We start from the raw sequence: 21,972 nt of genomic DNA, 5'->3' as shown, positions 1-21,972 counted from the left end.
TTTAAATGGCTCATGACTGTCGGTCAGCTTCTAGTTCTGGCCCATCATCTATCCTTTCCTCTTACATGCTAGTTTTTCTCCAAAACAAAAGTGATGGTGTCACAGGTGTTTGTACATCTTCACACACATGAAATTATACACATTAACTATGTGCAGTCCTTTCTGTATCAGTTATCCCTCAATAAATCTTTAAATAAACAAAATCTAATGCAAGTCGCTCCCCTACAAAAGAAAAATGTACAAAATGTACTATGTTTGCCCCTCAACCACAGACCAAAACATTTGAGATCTTCACTGAGGCACTCAGGACCCACCAACAAACAACCCAAACTCCCTGTTCTTTCTTTTTTCTCACCACGTCATCTATATTCACACTCCATATTCCCTCCACATCACTTTACTTACTGTGGTTCTCTTCCAACACAGCCTGAATTTCCTGTCTCCCTCTGTTTGTTGAGGCTGCTACAATGCCTCCTCTCCTTCTTCCCCCCACTCTCCCTACCCTACTATCTACCTGCCAAGTCATTTTTCACCCTTAAGACCCATGAAGTGACTGCAGGTATTAAGTCCAATAAGATCCCCTGTAAGTTCAAGGATTGCTCAAAAATTGAAACAGATCGGAGGAACATTAGAATTCATTTATGCTCAATGAGTCATGAGAATTATATGTTAAAGCTGTGCATAGCGGCTTATAAATATATATGAAATTGAATCAAATCATTTCTTTAATACTTCAGAGACTTTCAAACTTATTATTGTTGATGTTAGTTTGTCTGTTTCACAATGGAAGTCTTCTGCTGTTTTTTAAATAAGATCTTATGCAGAAAATCTCCATTAAAAAACAAAAATAGAAAAATAAAATAGAAGACCTTTTGAGGTTGAGGTGGGCATCCCTCTTGGTTTTTCTCTTATTTCTGAAAGTGACACTTAGACACCCGAAGGAATTTGATGGTGCAGAAAACTACTAACCTAATCAAACTCTTTCTCCCTATCCCTGCCCCCAAAATAAAGAACTACAAATATCAAGCACATTTCAGGTAAGGACATGTGGCTAGTATTTACTGAGCTCCAACCAGCCATATACTAGTCACTATGAAGTACTGGGGCAAAAACTCTGACCCCCAGCTTAGTGTTTGTTACACTAAAAGATGGTTTGAATTAAGACATCTATTTTGTTTTCAACTATAAATAGTCTACAATTACTCAGTAATGCAGCAGAGTGTTAAACTGTTAATCCAATTCGATAAAGTACCTGAACAACAGGACCAGGATCAGTTGCTGGCTAATTAACTATTAAATTATTAATTAAAAAAACAAACAAACCTAGCATTGTCTCATATATAACTATTCCATGGGGGAAAAAATGAAGCAATCAACCAGAGAATATTTTCTTTGAGAATAACTGGCTCCTTCTGCTTTCTCCCCTCCCAACTTTATAAGAAAAAGTATCTGTCATTCTTTCTTGTGAGAAAAAGGAAAAGAAGCTGTTTCTAAAGCATTCCTTCTTTCCTGGCATCTCTCCCTTAATCATATCCCAGAACTAGCCCAGATAAGCCTCCAATCAGCTGTATTTCATAGCCTCTAAGTTCTCCACTCATACTCTTACCTCTGTTTATTTTACCCTATCTGCTTGAGTCATCTTCTCCCCTTTTTTATAGTGTTGCCCACGTATATCAGAATCACCCTAAAATGCATAGTAAAGATGCATATCCTTGGTTCTACTTCAACTGTGAGTAGACCGTGGGAGGCTGAAGTTGCCCTACACAATTTGTGTGCACAATAAGGTCTGTGACCCGCCAGATCCTACCAAGTCTCAAATACAACCTGAAGTCTTCCTTCTCCAGAACTTTCCCTGACCTACCTTATTTCCTTATCTTCCGGGATCAGCATCCCCAATCCTACCCACTGCCACAAAAAAAAAAAAAAAAAAAAAAAAAAAAAAAAAAAAAGAAAAACAAAAAACCCTACAGCAATGTCACTCCCTTTAACCCAACACTCTAGACACTTGGCATTTAGTACTATTTGCTACCCATTTTGTATATATTCTCACCCTCCACAAGTGGAGAATAAGCCCCTCAAGGGTATAAATCATGTCTTATAAAATCTAAAGCTCCAACATTATGTGCTGGACACAGTAAGTACACAGGTGTTTTGATTAATTGATTGATTCACCCAGAAATGCCAGGAATATAAGCCAATGAAGCAAATCTGTTAACTTTTTCAGACCACTGGTATAAAGGTTAAGGATACACAGCTGAGCTAATAGAGTCTGTCACACGGAGTTCCAAAATCAAATGCCTACAGAATGCAAACAGGGAGCATAAGTGGAGCAGAAGGAATACAACAGGGAGTGCTAGGGACTGGGGCAAACAAAGGACATGTGACAAAACCAAAAAGATCATAGCTCATAGTCTGTTGATGGGCATAGGACCTAGTGCTGCTAGATATTCTAATTTTTTTTCTCTAAGTAATACTAAATTCTATGTGAAACCTCATTTTTAATGTTGGCAATATGCTTCTAATAATTTTTTAAACCATAAAAGCTGAACAAAATACATTTGAGAGCCACACTTGACTCTAGTATTTTAAACTCTAGAACCCAGGCAGGGTCCTAGCCATCTTACATGTATTCAGAGTGGGAGGTTATAGATGAGTGTAAATCTTAAATTATTAAGAAAGATGTAGGAAAATGCACCTTTTAAGGAACTTTTAGCCCAAGATGGGGAAAGATTCTCTTCTTGCCAGGTCCACATGAAATAACAGGTCCTTTTTTAAGGCAGTTTGTGAAAATTCATGATTCCAAGAGACAGAAGGCAGACCACAGGTTTTTGAAGTCCCCTAATCTCCATTCAAAATATCATTGAGACTCAGATATTACCCACAGTGATTTCTCAGCCCTCTATGACTGAGACCTCTCATCCTAAACAGTTGTTTGTTTTCCTTTTTTTTTTTAAGTTTATTTATTTATATTGAGAGAGAGAGCGAGCAAGAGAGAGAGAGAGCACACGCACAAATGGGGGAGGGACAGAGAGAGAGGAAGACAGAGAATCCCAAGCAGGCTCCCTGCTGTCAGCACAGAGCCGGATGTGGGGGTCGAGCTCACAAACCGAGACATCACGACCTGAGCCGAAATCAAGAGTCAGACAGTTGACCGACCGAGTCACCCAGATGCCACAACAGTTGTTTTTTAGCCAAAATGGGATCATCTTACTTATGCTGTTTAATAAAGTATTATGGACATCTTTCCATTATTCTTATTTTAATGCCAGTGTACTATTTGACTGGATAGATGGTTCAAAACTTAACCAATTCCTTACTGTAAAAAGTTTAGGTTGTTTCCAATTTTTCACCATGTTAAATAATGCTGCTATAAACGTCTTTGAATTGTGGCAAATCCAGGAGGGTGAAGATGGAAGGCAGGACCAGCCCACTCTATTTTTTCCTTTGGTCGGGACAGTAAAGCTTGCTTAATTTTATGTAAAGCATCGTGCAAGAAGCCTCTTCAAGTCCACCTTTCAATGAAATTGTTTTTTCCTAGCCCATTCCACATAGGATTCCTCATGCTGTCACTGACCTGACACATATAACCTTGAGCACTTGTCCAATTATATCCTTAAGATAAATCCTTAAATGTAGAATTGCTGGGTCAGATAATAAGCACATATTTAAGTCCTTTGATACACCTAACTAAATTACTTACCAGAAAAACTGTACCAGGTTCACTGGCCCCACTGTGCCTGAGAGCATGTTTGTCTCAACCTCTATATCTGGCTACCTTGAACAACCTGGGTCATATCAATAAAAGTTAGCAGGTGAGTACATAAGAAAAACAATGGAAATCTCCTTATATACTCGCACAGCTATTTCAGACATACAGGGGAGAAACTTTATTGTGTTGTAATCATTCTATGATGTATTATTTAATCTGAGAGGAAAGGCAGTGTGGTTTCAATGGGTAAATTCACAGAGTTTGGCTTCAACAGGTCTGAGCACAAATTCTGACTCAGCTTGGAATCACAGTTTAGAACCAATTTTTAGCTGGGAGAGCTGAACAAGTCACTTAACATGTCACAGCCTCAGTTTCTACATGTAAAATGGGGGCAATAATACAAGCCTTCTATGATAATACATGCACAACATATAGCAAAAATTCTGGCACATAGTAAGTCCTTGGCAAACTATAGAAAAACTATAGCTTTAGAGTATACCCACACAACCTAATCAAATTACAAAAATGTAATGAACCCCCTCTTTAATTTAATTTTCTCTGATATATTTGATTTTTATTAATATTTCTTAGACATCTTACCTATAATGTTACATATTTAGAAACTGAATTAACTATTAAATGAACTTTATTATTTCTAACTTAAAATAAAAATGCTTTGGGGTGCCTGGGTGGTTCAGTTGGTTGAGCATCTGATTCTTGATTTCAGCTCAGGTCATGATCCCAGGGTCATGGGATCTGGCCCAGTGTCGGGCTCCACACTGAGTGTGGAGCTTATTTGGGATTCTCTCTCCCTCTCCCTCTGTCCCTCCTCCACTCATGCTCTCTCCCTCTCTCTCTCTAAAAATAAAAATAAAATAAAATATAAAATAATAAATAAATAAAATGCTTTGTTTCTTGAATTCTACATATGAGGGAAATTATATGTACTTGTCTTTCTCTGACTGACTTACTTTGCTTAGCATAATAGTTTCAAGCAGTTTATATCCATTCATATATGTGCTTGTCATAAGACAATAATTAGTGAATTGAAACATCTTTGAAAGGTCATTAAAATATCTCTTTCCTTTGACAAAACAGGAAGGAATATGCAATAGATAAAAGACTGTCTCTTCAACAAATGGTGTTGGGAAAACTGGAGAGCTACATGCAAAAGAATGAAATGGGACCACTTTCTTACACCATACACAAAAATAAACTCAAAATAGATTAAGAACCTAAATGTGAGACCTGAAACCATAAAGTCTAGAAAAGAGCACAGGCAGTAATTTCTATGACATTGGCCATAGTAATATTTCTCTAAATGTGTCTCCTGAGGTAAGGGAAATAAAAGCAAAAATAAACTATTGGGGCTACATCAAAATAAAAAGCTTCTGCACAGTGAAGGGAACAATCAAAAAAACTAACAGACAATCTATGGAACAGGAGAAGATATTTGGAAATGACATATCCAATAAAGGGTTAGTATCCAAAATATATAAAAATCTTATAAAACTTAACACCGAAAAACAAATGATCCAATTGAAAAATAGAAGACAGGAATACATATATTTCCAAAGAAGATATACAGATGGCCAACAGACACATGAAAAGATGCTCAACATCACTCATCATCAGGGAAATACAAATCACAACTACAATGAGATATCACCTCACACCTGTCAGAATGTCTAAAATAAAACACACACACACACACACACACACACACACACACACACACACACACAAGAAACAGCAAATGTTGACAATGATGTGGAGAAAAAGGAACACTCCTCATGCACTGTTGGTGGAAATGCAAACTGGTGCACCCACTCTTGAAAACAGTATAGAGGTTTCTAAAATAAATTAAAAATAAAACTACCCTAGATCCAGTAATTGCACTACTGAGTATTTACCAAAGAATACAAAAACACTAATTCAAAAGGATATATACACCCCTACATATATTGTGCATTATTTACAGTAGGCAAATTATGGAAGCAGGCCAAGTGTCTAGCAGCAGATGAATAGATAAAGAACATGTGGTATATATATGTAAGGGAATATTATTCATCCATAAAAGAGAATGAAATCTTGCCATTTGAAATAACATGGACGGAGCTAGAGAATATAATGTTAAGTGAAGTAAGCTAGTCAAAAAAACCCACAAATACCATATGATTTCACTAATATGTGGAATTTAAGAAACAAACCAAAAAAAAGGGAAAAAAAAGAACAGAACAGACTTAATTATAGAGTTACCAGAGAGCAGGTGGGTTGGGGGGAGGGGTAAAATAGGTGAAGGGGGTTAACAGTACTCTTAGCTTGATGAGCACTGAGTAAGAATTGTTGCATATCTGAGACCAATATAACACTGTATGTTACCTATACTGGAATTAAAATTAAAAACCTAATTAAAATTTTTTAAATATCTTTTTTTCTATTTATTTGGCCATATTCATTTGCATCCATTCTTTGTAGCCACCCTGTCTCTCTTGGAATTTTGGTAGCCTTTCACATGGACGTTAAGTCCATGATGTCTACATTTCCCATAGATACATAGATTTCTTTTTTCTCTTTTGCACTTACCAGTAGGATTCTCAAGTAAATGAAGCTTTCATTGTTCTGACGGCAGTAGCTTTGATGGACCATTTGGCTCACATATCCCATAATTGACGCAGTGAGAAAAAAAATGTACATTCACAGGGTGATTTTGGAGGCTAGAATGATTTCCTTTCAAGTGTACTAAGTGTAACGCCAAGCCCCAAGGAGGAACTGGCAATAGAAAGTTCGGGGTTGGCCAATTTAATCCTCAACACTTCTCAAGCACTTTGCAGATGGAACAATAACAATATAGACTCCATATTTATACACATAACATAATACATCAAATCATTTGTCAGTCATCCTCTAAGTGCCCAGGTCGTGGAAAGAGCTCTCAAGTCATATCAGTGAAGCATACAAATTATATAGTCAGAGATTCTGCCACTTACTAACCAGGTGACCTTAAGATGGTTACTGAACCTCTTTTAGCCTCAGATTTCTCTTCATTATAATGAGGGTAAATACAAGAAACTACCTCCATGGAGGTATTAAGAGAATTAAATAAGGGATAATTATAAAAAATGTCAAGCCCGGCATTTAGAAATCATTCAGTAAATATTAGCTACTGACATAGCTAATCAGTATACTTTAAAGCATGAAAACTCCAATAACCAGATTGCTCTACTCTCTTCCTTGTTTTCTGTTATTTTTCCAGTTCCCTCTTCCCACATCTGCCCATCCTGCCCCCATTCACTATATACCCACCTCCACCGTTCCACTCACAGCTGCTCTCAATCGTATGGAAACGTGATTCACCAAGATTCCCATGATTCAACACAACTTAAAACACAAAATTTGTGTTTCCTTCAGACACTTTTTTTAAGGACATGACACTATCTATGACACTTTATTACAATTATTTTTATTAATATGTTAATAGTTTGCCTTTTTCCAACAAAATTTCCCAGCCCTTACTTCATGCATCTCACATCTTAAAAATCCTTACCACTATTTATTTCCCTAAACATAAATCATTTTAATCTTCTAATTCTTTCCTTGCCTTTACTTGTCCATTATGGAAATGGTCAGCAATAAAGTTACAAAATGTCTTAAGAATGTAATGATTATCTGTGCTCCAGGGTGAGTCAGTTGGTTAAGCATCAGACTCTTGATTTTGACTCAGGTCACAATCTTATAGTTGTGAGATCGAGTCCCAAGTTAGGCTCTGCATTGGGCATGGAGACTGCTTAAGATTCTCTCTCTCTCCCTCTCCCTCTGCCCCTCCCCTGTTTGTGCTCTCTTTTTTTTAAATAAATAAATAAATAAATAAATAAATAAATAAATTATGATTGTCATTTACTTTTAATTTTTGACCTGTTCCATTCTTCCTTCTGAATATTGCACAGCATTTCACTACTTCTGTTATTACAAGGCCATTTCCATGAAATGTGATTATGATGTGAAAAAAAGAAGTCTTAGAGAATTAATTTATATCCTTTACTAATTTCCAGAAAAGTCACGGAGTTTTTAAGTCAAAGGATGATTGTTCCAACTGCCTACACTGCATAGTAATCTAGCAACTATAATCTGACCGAAATTTTTTTCTTCTTTAGATTTCTAAGAGGTTAAAGAACTATTACTGCCTCTGGCAAGAGGTTGTTTGGAAGCCATATTAATTGGCCTGTTTCCTAAACCTATTGGCTCCCATAGTGCTACAAAGACTAAAAAATGTTTTCCTTTGGTAGCTGAGCCAAGATAACTTAAAAACAAGCAGGGAAGCAGTATTTTAATTTAAAAGATGGTGGTATTATAATAGCCATGATTTCAAAATACAAATCCCACACATTCATTTTGTGGGGAAATTAGTGCAGGGATATCTGATGGGTAAAAGACTGAGGAATACAGAGAGCACCATGGCTTCAATACAGGGCCTGGAGTCTGGGGGTGCCAACTCATGACAGGGAGGAGACCCAGAAGTCACCCTAGCTCTCAGCTCCATCACTGCTTCCACCATTTAGTTCCAACTAGACAGGGCAGAGACTAGCCAAGTTGAAATCTCTGATAGTGATTTTAAATCTCCAGAAAGAGCAGCAATTTCTCCGCTGTGGTGTCTCATACCTGGGACCCTGCATTGATAAATAACTACACAAGGGCAAAACAACTGCAGTAATAAAAGGGGCTCACTGTAACCCTGTTGGACCATCTTCACAGTCTTCTCTTAAGGTCCAGTCTAAGACAGTTATTCTAAGATTTCCCAGAGCAGATTGCTTACAACGTGGGATTTTCCACTCCACTCTCCGATAATGCACTCCAAGCCTCTATACTTATACCAAAACATCTATCAGAATTACAGCTAGGGATTTTATATAGCAAAACCAAACAGCCCATTCAATAATTCATTCATTCATTCCACTAAAATGTACAATCTCCATTATGCCCCAGGTATTAGGTTAATAATTGAAATCCGACAGCTCCCTATCCCCCCAAATTAAACACTGTTCTTGGGGAGCTTCCCAGCTAGTGAGAGAGAGAAAGAAAGAGAGAACCTTGAATCAAATACTTAAACTGAATATAAAGTTGCAAATGAGAGGTATCTGGTGCTTAGGAGGAAGGTCCCTCTGAGAAAATTATACTCAAAGAGATCTAAGGGATTAACATAAGTGAACCAGGTAGAAGGAGACAAGCATCTCCCAGAAAAAGAGACAGTGTGTTGAAAAGCTCTAGAGAAAAAGAGTCTAGTGTATAAGGAGCTGAATCAAGACAAAGTGTAAAGAGTGACAGGGTACACTGTGGAATTGCATGCTGGAGCTGCAGGCAGGGACCAGATCAGGAAGAGCCTCATGGGCCTTGAGGAGATAGTCTCATTCTGAAATCAATGGGAAGCTAATCAAGGGTTTTGAGCAAAGTGATGGCATTATCTGATTTGTATTTTAAAATGCAAAGGCTACAGTGTGGAAATGGACTGGAGAGGAAGCCAGATTAGATACAAGAAGGCCAATAAGAGTCTATTGCAAAATTATAAGAGGTCATTGTCACCTAAAATAGGATGGTAGAGGCAATGGGGGAAAATAACAATAGATACAAGAAAGAGAAAGAAATGATCTTCACAAACTTCAAAATGTCCTTCAGCTTTATTCAATAACAATTTCTTAATAATATATGTTTTCCCAATGATCCAGCAATTACACTACTAGATATTTACCCAAAGGATACAAAAATACTAATTCGAAGGGATACATGCACCCCAGTGTTGATAGTAGCATTATCAACAGTAGCCAAATTATGGAAAAGAGCCCAAATGTCTATCAACTGATGAATGGATAAAGAAAATGTGGTATATTTATATAATGAAATATTAGCCATAAAAAAAGAAATCTTGCCATTTGCAATGATGTGGATTGAGCTAGAGTATTATTCTAAGTAAAATAAGTCAGTCAGAGGAAGACAAATACCAAATGATTTCACTCATATGAAATTTAAGAAATAAATGAATTTAAGAAATAAAACAGATGAACATAAAGGGGGGAAAGCCATAAAACAGACTCTTAACTATAGAGAACTGAGGGTTGACAGAGGGGAGGTGGGTGGGGGATGGCTGAAATAGGTGATGATTATTAAGGAGAGCACTTTGATGAGCACTAGGCATTATATGATAAGTAATGAATCAGCAAATTCTACTCCTGAAACCAATAATACACTATATGTTAACTAACTGGAATTTAAATAAAAACTTGAAACCACCTAAATAGATAGATAGATAGATAGTTGATAGATAGATAGATAGATAAAATAGGGGCGCATGGGTGGCTCAGTCAGTTAAGTGTCTGACTCTTGATCTCAATCTCAGCTTAGGTCATGATCTCACTGTTCATGAGTTCAAGCCCTGCATCAGGCAGGCTCTGTGTTGACAGTGTGGAGCCTGTTTGGAATTCTCTCTCCCTCTCTTTCTGCCCCTACCCTGCTGGTGTTCTCTTTTTCAAAATAGACAGATAGATGATAGATAGATAGATAGATAGATAGATAGATAGATAGATAGATGATAGAGACAAAACCTCATCATAAAAATAAATAATGAAAAATATATATGTTTTTACAGTGTATAAGAATAACAAAACAAAAACAAAGTAACTACATATCTAACACCAAAGCTGTAGCTTAACTTTAAAACTGTATGAACTTGTCATATCAAGATTAGGATGAAGTTCTGAGCACCAACAGAACTGTCATTTTGACACGCCATCCAACACCCTGCATTACTATTAATACCAGACCCTCCCCTTCTTCTAATGCTGTTGCCTGTGAGCAACTGGTCCTGGGTCATTTTGGCCAGGAGCACCTCCCTCCCAAAGAAATAGACTGATGCGTGTGGTAGAAAAAGTTTTGAAAGATTAGCCATCCATTCTATTGTTCATTCAGCACGTTTTCGTTTACCACCTGCTATACTATGTGCCAGGCACTGTCAATGTTCTGTCCTCAAGGGGCTCACAGTCTGCTGAGCAGAAAGAATGTGAACAAATAATTGTTATTTGGTAGTACAGTCACAGAGATATATACAAATTATGGGAGTTAAAAAGAACAGATTTTTAATCAACATGGCAAGGCATGAGAGATTTAGGAGAGAGAACTTGGAAGGTTTTATGTACATTAAGATGCTTTAGCTGGATCTTAGAAGATAAATAAGAATTCATCAGATAGACAAGGAAAGGAAGGGCATTCTGCACAGGGGAAACAGCATGTGCAAATGTGAAAAGGAATTGAAAAAGCACAACTTGTTCTGGGAAGTGTAAGTCACTTGGTAATTACAGAGTATAAAGTAATGAGGAGCAGGAGAAAGAAGGTGGTGGCAATTAATAAATTTAAATTATCTTACATTCTCTGAGAGTTCAGATCGTGAAGGTCCTATGTGCCATCCTACAAAGTTTGAACTTCGTGCTATATGTGCTAAACAAGAAGGTTAACTTGCCCAAGACTGATTGGCTACAGTCCAGAAAAGGAAGTGGCCTCCAGTAAAATTCTATGGAAACCAGCAGTGGCCCGGTGCTGAAGTCCCACAATCCTGGCCAACAGCAAGGCCGGGATCTCAGTATTCCTATCATGCCAGGAAAGAGGATAGATCTTATCCAACCATGAGCTGATTGATACATCCTCTTCTGGTCAAGCTGAATCTGCAAGGTTTGTTCCCATACTGCCAGTCATGGCTCCAGACAGCTTTCCATTCATTACCCATGGACACTGAGCTGATAAATCATGTTAAACCCAAGGTTCCACCATATCTCAATACTATTATATCACACCAGTCTTTGAATTACACCAGTGGAGGGGTTAGTGCATCCATTCTTAATTGGACAACTAAAAAGCCCAACCCTGTTTCAGGTTCCCTTTCCTGGAGTCTAGAACACCTAGAATTTCATCATTTCTGATCATAAAAAGGCAACAGAGTATCTGCTAGTTGCTACTTCACCTTCTCCATGAGTTTTCTCCAGTAAAGACTGTTCCGGCAGGTTTGGGGAGCGTGTTGTTTGGCCACGTGCTCTTGCATCCATGGTGGACAGTGAGGAGTGACACAACAGAGGAAAACGACTTACATTTTATAACCACAGTGTTGGCAGTAGGGTGAAGGATGTTGCAGTGAGGCAAGTTCGTAACAGTGAAACTATTAGAGAGTTCTTGAATTAGTCCATATAATGTTGATAAACCTCAAACATGGTGGTAGAGAGATAAGAAAAGAAGGAGAAAATTCAAGAAATATTTATAAAATAAAATTGGATCTGAATGGTGGTTTAGTACAGAGGATAGATTCAAACTTAAGCCCCAAGTGTCCAGCTTAAGTGACTGAGTGTGTTATAGTGTCACTATCTGGGACAGACAATAGAGAAAAAAAGCAGGATGGGGAGGGCTGGAGTTGAATTCTGACCATGTGACAGGTAGGGACGCCCTAGGCCACTGAAGATAATACCCAGTGGGAGAAGGAATTGAGTCTGTTTTTACTCCATTTTACCATTATTTCCCCAGGAACTAGCACAGCCCTTAGCACCCAGCAGTAGTTGCTCAATAAATATCTGAAGGAATGGTTGAAAATTTATTTTATAGAGAATTATCAAAATTTTAGGAAAGCATAGTTTTGCTGGTCTCCATTTTCATGAAGGTGGTAAGTCCAATGTGAAAGGAAATTTCTGATGCATCAAAGCCTTATTTTACATTAAATTTCAACTCTGACTTTATTTTGTAGATTCCTGATTTGTTCTACATTTAATGGGTCATACAGAAGTACTATATTTTTTCCTGGGTCCCTTAATATCACAGGCCTTTGTATTTGAAGAAACCCTCCAACAATCCTCATTTCAGGTATCTGGAAGTACCTGACAACTGTAGTTATTTCAGCTCCTATTGACCTTGTGTGTTGCCCTCAAAGTTTAAGTCGGGCTATAACAAAAAGAAACAATTGGTAAATTTAAATTATGATTTCAGAATTCCAATACTTTGTGAATAGGCTATCATTTTAACAGGTGATTAGATGCAAAATGTATATAAAATCGGATTAGACTGAACCCTAGGGAAAGAAAAATTTAAGCAAAATAATTAGATTATGCATATTTTATAAGAAACTGTTAGCCAGTGCTTTAGTAGTAGCAAAACACCTCAGACAAAAAGATTTTTAGGGGTGCCTGGGTGGCTCAGTGGGCTAAGTGTCCAACTCTTGGTTTCGGCTCAGGTCATGATCTCATGGTTTCATGAGTTTGAACCCCACATCAGGCTCTGCACTGACAGTGTGGCATCGGCCTAGGATTCTCTCCCCCCCCCCCCCCTCTGCCCCACTCACACTGTCTCTGTTTCTTACAAAATAAATAAATAAAAACTTTAAAAAAAAAAGGATTTTTAAATACATTTGATTTGCAATTGGCTTTTTCTCAGCACCTTTTCTTTTTTTCTTAGCAAAGAGCTAAAACTCCCAAGGCTGGGTAGATAGAAAAAAATATTTAGGGGGAAAAGTCCTAGACATAATAGTTTTCAGGTATAAAATGTTGGTTATCCCCCAAAAGCACACCGTTTCCTTTACAGAAAGCAGAAGTGAGCCACACCCCATCTCACCTACTACATGTCTCCACCACGCTTATCTGCCCACCTATTTTTCTAACAAGCCTGCGGACATAATGTCTTAATTGACAATCTGCCCAGATTCTCTCCTTCACTTAGCTTCTGCTCCCTCCATTCTGCAGTTTCCAAAGAGCTAAGCATGGAAGACAACTTAATGTTTCTGTCTGAAAACAGACAGAAAATCAGAAAACAGCAAATCTGTAGATTTAGCCTGAGCCCAGGGAAATGCGGGTCAATCCTGGCCATTACAGGAATGGTTTGGCAAAGTGGTCAGACACAGCTGTGGAAATCTCCATCAAGTTATGTTTGTGGTCTTCAAACCTAGACTTTGAGGTGTGGCTCTGGGAACTTGGCTTCTGTCTTATTTTCAAAACACTGCCTCAGGTTGCCTTTCCAGATTATCAGGGCCCAGCTCATGTGCAGTCCCAGAACCATGTTTCAGCCTGTTCTCAAAAAATAGTCCCTAATTTTGAACCCAATGCTGGGGATCCCCAGCTTATTCCCTTGAGTGGCTGCCTTGACTAAGTGATCCATTCCAAAGCCTCTAGAAGGGTGGGTCCTGCCTTCTTCTGGCGATTACCTCTTAGAAGCTGCCAGTTACCTAAACCTCCAGCCTAGAAGGTGGGAACTTCAAGTCCATTGCTATCCTCACCCCCACCTCTTCTCCCATCCTGGTTAGCAAGTCTACCCAGAAGTCCAGAACCATGCAGATCACAGAATATTATTAGTCAGGCCATGAGGGATGATGACAATATTGTGCTATCTCCCATGTGAAAATTACAGGCCAATTAGCAAAAGAGAGAGCGAATTGAACAGATACAAACATTAAGAAAATGTTCTCTGTACTCACTGGTGTCTTGTCATTCCCTGACCAAATTAATTAAGCCAGAGAAGGTCAGTGTTGATATAATACCTCTCGATAAGTTAATCAAATGTATCTTTATGCATTTAAGAGAGGACTTAAATATAATGAAGAAGTACAAATAAACATATCAATAGTAGAAATGAAACAGAGGCCTACTGGTATGCAGATGCTCAGAACTAAACCAAAATAGGATGGAAATTCCCTTCTACAGCTGGACCTTTGCCTATAAGAAGGACCAAGATGAAGAAACCAACTGGAAAAAAAAAAGGATATACAAGCTTTTTCTGCAGGAAAACACTCTGTCACATCACCAAACCTAAGAAGAAAATGTTATAGGGAATATTAACACCTCCTGAAAAAAGTTATCATTCCCATCAGACCTACTGAATGAGATTTGACTCAGTGGTAATTGGTGTCATGCATCCTTTTCAGTTGTTCCCAGGAAGCTAGAAGACTGAGCCATAATCAGTCACTGTGCTAAACTGTGCACACTGGCAAATATTTTAGAAAGGCCTGCACCCTGGCACAATAGACCATTCCTTACGTTTAATTTTCATTTTGTTCTCAACCATGTTCTCAGCCTGTGAATTGTCATTGAATAAAGGTCTAAATTTGTAATTATTTCTACATTTGAAAAACAAGGAAACTTAGAGTTTACCTTCAAGCTACGCTGTGGGGCAACTCCATGACCTCACTTCTAATCATTTGCTTTCCTTCCCTACAAAGGTAAGAGCTACTCAGAAGTCCCGTGACTCTTCACTCTCCTTATCTCCTCAATTACAGAGCAATTGGAGGAACACTGGATATGGACCCATTGTTTAGATATCCAACCTTAACTCACTAAAAAGTAATGATTTATCTCACACTGCTTATCATAATTAGTATCCAAATATAATGATGCAGATGTACAACAGGTAGAGTCTGTAGCAATCTCCATTACTACTTTGTATATCTCTAAATCCCCAATGCAACAGATTTATCTCTTCTAACTACTCACCAGACTGGAAAATTAACTCGACTCCTTTTCTAGTTGTGTTTTGTCCTTTCGTTGGTTTCCAGTATTACCAAAATGCCAAAGAAATGCTTGCATGCCATAAATGCTCTAGCAGATAGTAACAGTAACATTATCATATGTTTGTAGAGAGCCCTCATTACAAAGCACTTTTACAGCCATAATCTCATTTTAACCTTTTCGTAAGAACACTGATGTATGAAGACCAGGTATTATTTATGTCTTGAACTGAACAAAATGGAGGCTGGCAACAGTTACATGACTTGTCTGGAATCATAAATATCATATAAAAGCCAGGTCTAGAACCCAGATCTTTGAATTCCATTCCCTTACACAGTTCTGTAATGCTGGCACTCGGACAGGAGCAACAGAATAAATGATCTGAACTATTTAATGGTAGTGGGATCAAGTTCTGGATTCCTGTAATAAAGCAGGATTGTTCAAGGAATAACTTGCTTCCCTTTGAGAACCTGGATTTCTCTATTACAGATGCAATATTGTGATTTATGAGAAATATATATATTTCATCATTCAGATGACCAAAAATATTTCTCATACATATTTCTTCATCTACAGGTCCTAACTCACAGTTCCCAAAAAGCTTGGAATCTCCTGAGTGGTAAGAGCATTGGCAGCACCTGTTACCCTAATATTTGGTCTCTTGCCCTCAGTTCCCGAAATCCTTTCAGAGCCATAAAGATGAATGGATTGCTTGTTACTCATAACAAGCCCCTTTCCACCACAACTGTGTTTATGTTAATGAGGTGACTTTTAGAAAGCACCTAAGGATGAGGGATGGCTGCCAGAGAGCCAACCATGAATAGAGGAGTGGAACTTTCAGACCCACGCCCAGATTTCTGGGGAAGGGAGAGAGGCTAGAGGTTGGATCAGTCACCAATGGTCAATCATTTCATCAATCACGTCTATGTAATGAAGCCTCTACTAAACCCCAAAAGGATGGGGTTCAGAGAGCTTCTGGTTGATGAAGTAGAACTCCTCCACCTGCCACCAGGCAGGGCCCCAAGTGTCACAAGAACAGAAGCTCCTTTGTTGGAGACATCACCCTATGTATCTCTTCATATGGCAGTTAGTTGATTCGTACCCTTTAATATCCTTTGTAGTAAACAGGTAATCTAGTGAGTAAACTGATTTTCTGAGTTCTGTGAGCTGTTCTGGCAAATTAATCAAACTCAGGGAGGGGGTCGTGGGAAAATGTGATTTGTAGCCATTCAGTCAGAAGCACAGGTAACAATTTGGACTTGGAAATTGGGGTCTGAAGGACAGGCTGGTCTTGTGGGACTGAGACCTTTGTCTGTGGAACGTGATGTTATGTCTGGGCAGATCATGTCAGAATTGACCCAAATTGGAAGACACCCAGCTGGTGTCTGAGAATTGCCTGGTAATGTGGGAAGCCTCCACATACACATGTTGGAGTTTCCACTTCATAGAAATAAAAATAATGTAACTGGTCTTATTTCTCCTTTCTTTGTAGAGCACTAGGGAGCTCAAAGTCAAAAGGAAACTACAGTTCTAGAGTGGAAACTAGTTTCAGAGGGAAGCTAGAGTACCATATAGGACCTCGCAGTCTGCATATCTACACTCTATTTTCTTCTCTCAAATACCCGCAAAAGAAATTTCTCCATTTCCTCTAAGAGTGTTCATACAACAGAAGTGAAAAACCATTAAATGGTTTCAAGGTGGCTGGGTGATAAAAATGAACAACTAATTCACTAGAACCGATGTCTTTTTAAGAAAATAAAAACAAACAAGCAAGATAATAAATGATGAAAGGTTTGAGATCATATAGGCCAGGTTCCAGATCCTGGTTTTTCCACCTACCAGGTCTGGAAACTTCAGTAAGCTTATTAACCCTTTTCAGTCTGTTTCACCCATGAAATGCAGATAATAATAACATCCATACAGAGCTTCTATTAGGATAGCATGAGATAACATGAGACAGGATAGGTCAGCACATGTAGTGCATTTGCCTAGAGCTGAAATACTGAAATTCCCAGCAGCCTCTCTTGCAACTAGACATGCCCATATGATATAATCCTGACCACTGACACATCAGCAGGGTATGTCCATATTTCCTCTTCTCTTTCCTCCTTCTTCTTACTGGGATCCTGGACCAAAACTGGAAGGTCCCTTGGCTATCAGCTAAGGATGTTCAAGCATCAAGATAGGAGCCTGGGAGCTCAATGGCATCATACAGCCATCACTTGGCCCTCAACTACTCATCTGCCAGTTCCTTATTTTTGGAGATAAATGAACACCTATTCAATTAAGCCTCTGTGTCAGGTTTCTGTTATAAAGGAGCCAAAAGTAAGCCTGACAACAGGAACCCAACACAGACTTGGCAAAGATCTATGCCCACCAAACATTAGTCTCCTTAGTTTCCTTCCAGTCAAAAAGGTATGTGTTTGGAAAATTATCACAATAATATTGATAAGTAGAAAAATCAAGTTACCAAATGCTGTAGATTATACAGTATAATCCAAATTTCATTAGGAGGAAAAAATATTACTGTGAGAGTCAGGGATATACAGGAGCTTAGATGATTCTATTAAGCACATTACTGTGAAGAGGGGGGAAATGTGTATTTTCATTTTAACAAATACAAAGCCATTTGGACAAAACTACTTCAGAATGTCCTGCTGAGTTTCCCACGGGCCAAGGGCAATGTGGGTCCAGGCTGAATGGAACATGTCAGAGAGCTTATGGCAACCAGAAGAGCTGGAAATGAGTGTCTGTCTGGGGTGTATTAATGATGCTTTGTGATTCTTTACAAATGGCCTTGGGTGGATATTCTAAGAAAAAATGGCCAGTCTGGTTTGTGATTTATATCACATGACTATTCAGCACGATATAAGAGAATGGTGAGCTGACCATGTTTTTATTATACCAAAAGGAAATATTTTTCAGATTATAACTGCACAGTTGTGGTTTCTAACATTCCTGCTGCTCCTTTGCTCATTTCCAAGGAAATTTATGCTTTTTTCTGGGCATAAATATGTTTTAGGTCAAAATAGTATTTATTTAGGCAATATTTACACACATGGGACCATGCATGCTTAAAAGAGACAGTGTTTGGCAAAGCAGGAAGGAAATGGGGACCCAAGGGATATGGGTATTCTCAAAGTGGGAACACTTACCATCACACTGTCCCCTCCAAACACACACACGCACACACACACACACACACACACACACACAAAGACACAGAATATTCTAGAAAAACCTATGTAAGGGTTAAAATTAAGCCCTTTAAGCCTAATAATATTCAACAAACATTTCACCAAAATACATTTATAGAGTCATTTGGAAATAGCTGCATCAAAATGTCCTGCTTGGTCTCCAATTGTTCAAACAAGGGCACTGCAGTGAATCACCCCAGGTGGGACAAAGGCAAAGAGTCCTAGGCAAACACGAGGAGCTGGAAATGAGTATCTATATCAAGTGGGAAGCACCACACTAGGCCCAAAACTAAAAAACTACTCTTGCTACTCAAAAGCTCATAAAATGGTATTGAAATCAGCAGATAAGGGCTTTTAGAAAACTGCAATATGTAGATATATAGTTATGTAGATAAGTATGAGGTGGATTTGAATGAATTTGATAATAAAACTACAGGAAGTTGTGGGAGGTCCAAATAAGAAACAACTAATTGTATGGGGCACCTGGGTGTCTCAGTTGGTTAAGAATCCAACTCTAGATTTTGGCTCAGGTCATGATCTCACAGTTCAAGAGATCGAGCCCACATTGGGCTCTGCACTGACAGTGCGAACCCTGCTTGGGTTGTCCCTCCCTCTCTCTGCCCCTCTCCTGCTTGCTCTCTCTCTCTCTCTTTCAAAATAAATAAATAAATAAATAAATAAATAAAATTTTTAAAAAAGAAACAACTAATTGTAATCAAGAAGATTCAATATGGCGTCTCAAAGCACACTGGATCTCAATAAGACGCTCCCTGGATCCTCCAGCCTTGATTCAGGACCTGCTAACTTTGCATACCACACCTAAGATCTTGTAGTGCATCTTGGCAACAACCACAGCAACAGCAAAAAAAACAGTGGATAAAGGTAGGCGAAGGAATAATAACAATTATGATGGATAATACATATGTGCATTTAGGAGAAAAGTATAATATATAATTGAAATTAGCACATTAAGGGGAGCAGAGGTGGCTCAGTCAGTTAAGGGTCTGACTCTTGATTTTGGCTCAGGTCATGATCTCATGGTTTGTGAATTCGAGCCCAGCATTGGGCTCTGCGCTGATGGTACAGAGCCTGCTTGGGACTCTCTCTCTTCCTCTTTCTCTCTCTCTCTCTCTCTCTCTCTCTCTCTGCCCCTCCCCTGCTTGTTCTCTCTCTCTCAAAATAAATAAACTTTTTAAAAAATTAGCATATTGATATAAAATTATACATCTGAGTTAGAGAGTGAGTGATTTGGCATTATTTTGCTAAAATTCAGGGAAAGAAGCAATGCTTCGTTCAACTGACAAATCGAGCTGAGCCCACTCAGCTGCATTTCTGCTTAACCAGCACACGCAACTTTCTTCCCACTGGAATATGAATGAAGCTTATCAATTAACTGGTAACTTAGCTTCAACAAAGTAGAACAATTTCACTAAGAAATAATAATGGAGTGAGGGCACAGGGATATACATCATCCTTTTTATTGATGCAAACTGATCTTCCAGGATTTCTATAAATTAGTAATTTGAGAATCTCAGTAACTTAAAAAAAATCTTCTCGTTGAATTAGTTTAGCCCTTTGTAATGACTGTGCAAACACACAATGATGTAATGACGTCTGCTTCCTAAAAAAAAAAAAGCATTTTTCCTTATTATTCAGGGATGGTTTCTTGGTCTTGCAACCAGCATAAAGAGGCACAGAATTGATGTGCACACACTTTAAAAAGCAAATGTTTCCTGCTATCTTCCTGCTGCAATTGACAGATACGATGGGAGGCTAGTTTGTATTTCTTTAATCATCTCCTTTCTTCTAATCTATTTGCTAGCACAAAGTTAGAAGTCAGTTGGGATGACTGAAAGCCCTCATGTATAAAAAGACTATTTTGGATTTCTTTTAAAATGTTTCTATTTGATGAGCTGTTAAAGAAGATTGCTTCCTTATCTTTTTCAATTCATGGCAAGCTGGTATCAGGTTTTGTACATAAAGCATACTGTGGATTGGCTTCTTCACCCCTCTTCCATCTTTCTTCTAGCTTCTGGCTGAAGCTTGATTGTTTTAAAAACTGCCTCTCCTGGACTTTGTTGCAATTAATGTTCCAGATGCAAACTAATCTTACCCACTAGATGCACTTGAGGGATATTTGGAAAGAGAAGATGAATCAGAACCCATCTTACTGTTTCTGTCACAGACAGTTGTGACCATGTTAACGGCAATGGCAGCGGCAGCTGGGACCTTCTAATCTCTAAACCACAGTTATGGTGGTAAATTCTTGAACTAAGTAATTCCAGGACCCACCTCTTGACTCCCACTTCTCCATTCTTCTGATGCTTTTTTAAGCACCTAATTTCCAATAAGAAATATCTTTCTGCTAAAAATACCTAGGAAGATTTCCATTCCCTGCCTTAAACCCTGACTAATGCAATTATATCCTTCATTTCGCAGTCTGAAGATGCAATGATATGAACCAGGACAACATTAACACCTAATGTTTACATGTGCTTTGTGGTTTCCAAGTACATGGACATACATTATCTAAACTGATCCTGACCCCAACTCTGAGGTGTTAGGATAGGTACTGCTCTTCCCACTGTACAGATGAGAAAGCTGAGTCTCAGAAGAGTTAGGTGACTTAGCAAGGTCTTTAGGTAGTTAGAAATGGAGAAGAAATTCAATATCACATTTTGTGACTCTTAGTCATTTCCTTTGACACTAAGAAGACTCCCAAGGGCAAATAAAGAAGAGAAAGAAAGCACATGGTTGATGGCAATATATTCAACTTTCTATTTCCTACTTTAAAAAAACATTTAAAAAAAACTTATCATTAGACACTAAAACCATTAAGTTAGACTAAAACACCTACAGATGAGCTAGCAGAGATGGGCTATTTCATACAGAGTGTGTCTTTGGGTCTGGTAGAGCCTGTGCCTCAGCTTTATGGGATCCCTCCTTTGAAGACTCTTTGCTATTAATACAGATACATGAAAGTTTCAGCCCTGTTTTCCAATTCTCATGGTGAATTCCCTTTCTGCATAATCATCTGGCCAAACCAAGAATAGATTGAAGACTTGGGGGGGGGGGGCAAGCTTCATTTCTCGATTTCTCCCTAATGGTGGTTTCACCTAAGAACCACCACCCCCCTCCTCCAACTAGGGCTCTCTAGAAATAAAGATTTCTCTATTTTTCCCTTTCACTGATACATTTTAGTAAAGCATTTGATTGGAATGCTCAGGAAACAAAGAAGAAAAACCTTACATAAACAAGGCTTCATTTAGACCACTTCAAACGTGGTTGAATTCCTTCTCTCCATTTCCACCACCTCCACTTCAGAGCAGTGTCTGACCACAGGGTTAAGATCCAAGAGCTCTAAGAAGCAGACTCCTTCTGCTGGGGAGCATATGGTCCCCAGTCCCTGAGAATAATGCCAGTCCTAAGAAAACATTCCAATATTGCAAATCTTCAAGATCATTCCACAGCCAACCTCAAAACACTAGAATTCCACAATTCCTGACTTTGCTTCCTTCTCTGCTTGCTTTCTTCAGTCTCATATGACCCAAAT

The 21,972-nt window shown here is 38.5% G+C and overlaps 1 protein-coding gene across 2 annotated transcripts in view; it reads right to left on the bottom strand.

Annotated features, from left to right (window-relative positions):
• ST8SIA1 (ST8 alpha-N-acetyl-neuraminide alpha-2,8-sialyltransferase 1) overlaps positions 1-21,972 on the bottom strand; it is a 138,215-nt gene that overhangs the window by 65,528 nt on the left and 50,715 nt on the right. The window lies entirely within an intron of this gene.

The sequence above is a fragment of the Herpailurus yagouaroundi genome, unplaced genomic scaffold (genome assembly GCF_014898765.1).
Source record: "Herpailurus yagouaroundi ecotype Mexico unplaced genomic scaffold, PumYag 166, whole genome shotgun sequence".
Taxonomy (NCBI): domain Eukaryota; kingdom Metazoa; phylum Chordata; class Mammalia; order Carnivora; family Felidae; genus Herpailurus; species Herpailurus yagouaroundi.
The sequence above is the reverse complement of the archived record's forward strand: the minus strand, read 5'-3'. Positions and strand labels throughout refer to the sequence as shown.